The sequence below is a fragment of the Salvelinus namaycush genome, unplaced genomic scaffold (assembly GCF_016432855.1).
Source record: "Salvelinus namaycush isolate Seneca unplaced genomic scaffold, SaNama_1.0 Scaffold104, whole genome shotgun sequence".
Classification (NCBI taxonomy): domain Eukaryota; kingdom Metazoa; phylum Chordata; class Actinopteri; order Salmoniformes; family Salmonidae; genus Salvelinus; species Salvelinus namaycush.
In genome coordinates this window covers 147629-151312 of record NW_024057720.1, presented here as the reverse complement: position 1 = coordinate 151312, position 3684 = coordinate 147629, and positions in this window count along the sequence as shown.

The following is a 3684-nucleotide window of genomic DNA, read 5'->3' as shown; positions in this document are numbered from 1 at the left end:
CACCACAAAAGTCACAATGTGGAAAGGTGAACATCTCTCTGCAGAGGAGATTATATATCATTTAATATATTTGATTTCATCTGTTTTTGTTTTCTCAATCGTTCAGTTCCATAGGTCAGGGTCAAGCTGAGCTGGGCCAATAGTGGAAAAGGTTACTGGTTATGATGACATCACTGGTGAGAAGTCCGTAATGAAAATATATTCAGTTGACTGCATGTTAGTCTGTCAGCCTTATCTCCTTCAAACCTCCCTCCCTCTCCTCCCCTTATCTCTCGCCCTCCACACCCCCTCCTCTCTCTCTGCTCCTCTCTCTCATTCTCAATTCAATTCAAGGGGCTTTATTGGCATGGGAAACATATGTTACCATTGCCAAAGCAAGTTAACTAGTTAATATACAAAAGTGAACTAAACAATAAAAATGAACAGTAAACATTACACTCACAGAAGTTCCCAAAGAATAAAGACATTTCAAATGTCATATTATGTATATATACAGTGTTGTAACGATGTGCAAGTGGTTTTAAAGTACAAAAGGGAAAATAAATAAACAAATATGGGTTATATTTACAATGGTGTTTGTTCTTCACTGGTTGCCCTTTTCTTGTGGCAACAGGTCACACATCTTGCTGGCTGTGCTCACTGAGTCTGTACATAGTCAAAGCTTTCTTTAAGTTTGGGTCAGTCACAGTGGTCAGCTATTCTGCCACTGTGTACTCTCTGTTTAGGGCCAAATAGCATTCTAGTTTGCTCTGTTTTTTTGTTAATTCTTTCCAATGTGTCAAGTAATTATATTTTAGTTTTCTCATGATTTGGTTGGGTCTAATTGTGTTGCTGTCCTGTTCTCTCTCTCTTCCTGACATATAGCATCAGGCCTGTAGAGCTTGACTCAGATGACAGACCTCTAGCTTCTACACCCCCCCTCCCCCTCTTTCACCCTTCCTCACCCCTCCCCATCCCCTCCTCTCTCTACTCCTCTCTCTCTCTCTTCCTGACATATAGCATCAGGCCTGTTGATCTTGACTCAGATGACAGACATCTAGCATTTACACCCCCCCCCTCCTGATCTAACATAACACCAATATATTATAAAATATACACTCATTCATTTACATAGAGACAGATACAATCAATCATTGACACACTGAATATACAACAGTCAGATGCATGACACCATCACCAATGTTCCTCTAATTTTCTCCGTCACTGAGCAGGTTTCAGGTCTGCTGAGCGCAAACTTTAATGTTGTGAAAATTCTGTACAACTTCCAGGGTGTGTTTACTGTGAACACAGAGGCTGTACCCCCTTTAAGTTACAGTTAACAGTGGACAAGTAGGCAACTGTGGCTATTTGATCATAATGTGGATCTACCAGAGTGACCTACCATCAAAAACAATGGAGAAAAGAACATTTTAACATGGAAACAGCTGTTCTATCATTCAGCCTACAGTAGCAGCCAATGTGTGGTGTTCAACGTAGACCTACATTCCATGAGACTTTTGAAAGAAACATGCAGGGCTTGACATTAACCTGTTTATCCACTTATCCAACCGGGATAATAACTCACTAACTAGCAGAGGAGATGAACAAAATGTCCAGCAAGCAGGCCAACAGCCTGAGACCCCAAAAAATAGGAACACAAGGCTTTATCGTGGGTTTTTACAGAAATGTTTGGCGATCCACTAGGAATGCCATGGAGATCAACCAGTTGATCGCGATCAACCCATTGGTGACCAGCTGCTCTAGAAAAAGTAGTGAATTTCAATCTCGTGCTTCTCGCTATTGGCTGATTTATCTGCAGTTTAGAGGGAACATTGTGTCACACCCTGATCTGTTTCACCTGTCTTTGTGATTATCTCCACCCCCTTCCAGGTGTAGCCCATCTTCCCCATTATCCCCTGTGTATTTATGCCTGTGTTTTATGTTTGTCTAAAGTCAGTTTGTACTGTTTGTTCAAGTCAACCAGTGGTTTGTGTCTGCGCCTGCTTTTTCCCCAGTCTCTGTTTTCTTGTCCTCCCGGTTTTGACCCTTGCCTGTCCTGACTCTGAGCCCGCCTGCCTGACCACTCTGCCTGTCCTGACTCTGAGCCCGCCTGCCTGACCACTCTGCCTGTCCTGACTTTGAGCCTTCCTGCCTGACCACACTGCCTGTCCTGACTCTGAATCCGCCTGCCTGACCACTCTGCCTGTCCTGACTCTGAGCCTTCCTGCCTGACCACTCTGCCTGTCCTCACTCTGAGCCTTCCTGCCTGACCACTCTGCCTGTCCTGACTCTGAGCCCGCCTGCCTGACCACTCTGCCTGTCCTGACTCTGAGCCCGCCTGTCTGACCACTCTGCCTGTCCTCACTCTGAGCCCGCCTGCCTGACCACTCTGCCTGTCCTGACTCTGAGCCCGCCTGCCTGACCACTCTGCCTGTCCTGACTCTGAGCCCGCCTGCCTGACCACTCTGCCTGTCCTGACTCTGAGCCCGCCTGCCTGACCACTCTGCCTGTCCTGACTCTGAGCCCGCCTGCCTGACCACTCTGCCTGAGCCTGCTTGCTGATCTGTACCTCAGCCCTCCTCTGGATTACCGATCTCTGCCTACCCTGAGCATGCCTGCCGTCCTGTACCTTTGCCCCCTTATTCTGGACTATCGACCCCTGCCTGCCTTGACCTGTCTTTGCCTGCCAATGTTGTCTGCATTTGGGTCTTACCTAGGTTCTAATAACACTGACCATCACACCTTAACTGACATTAGTGCCTGTCCCCAGATGGACAGTTACGCTACAGTAAAGTACATTTAGAGGTGATCACATCATTGTCCTGCTTTGAGAAAGATTTTTACTGTCTGCTTCCAGCTGCATGTTCTTTTACTAGCCCTGAAAATGGTAATATATCAAAACATATCTCAGTAACTGTCACAAGTGTATAGCACAGCATCCTACCTGTGCTCCAGAATAGGCTCATCAATATCACTGCAGGTATCATATCTGTCTCTAACTGGGGCTCCACTGAGCGAAACAAGTCTACTGTCATGAAGAGAGGACTGAAGAGTGAGAAATACTGCTGGGCTATATGACTTCTAGCTCATTACTTCCTTACTTCAATTATGTGGCAAACTGTTAAGCAAATCAGACCAGTTAAACCCACCTACCTACAGGAAACATTGAGATTAGAAAAACTCCACAGGAAACTGCTGACAGAGCAGCAGTTACACATAGTGTGTCCTGTAATATCTTACCTAATTGTCAGTGCTTGACTTGTGAAAGTCACCTCTAACTTTCTGTGGTGTAGAAGCTAGAGGTCTGTTACCCAAGTCAACTCAACAGGTGTGGTAGTAATTTACAAATTAGACGCTGTTTTTTTACTTCGAGAATTGTCTGTTAAATGCTATTGTTTTTTTCACTGATACAAACTTGTCTTGTGTGACTTAGTGATAAGCCTGGGCGTACAGCCAAGAGCTGTTTGGGTGTGACCGCAGTGTGTGACTTAGTGATAAGCCTGGGCGTACAGCCAAGAGCTGTTTGGGTGTGACCGCAGTGTGTGACTTAGTGATAAGCCTGGGTGTACAGCCAAGAGCTGTTTGGGTGGGACCACAGTGTGTGACTTAGTGATAAGCCTGGACGTACAGCCAAGAGCTGTTTGGGTGGGACCACAGTGTGTGACTTAGTGATAAGCCTGGGCGTACAGCCAAGAGCTGTTTGGG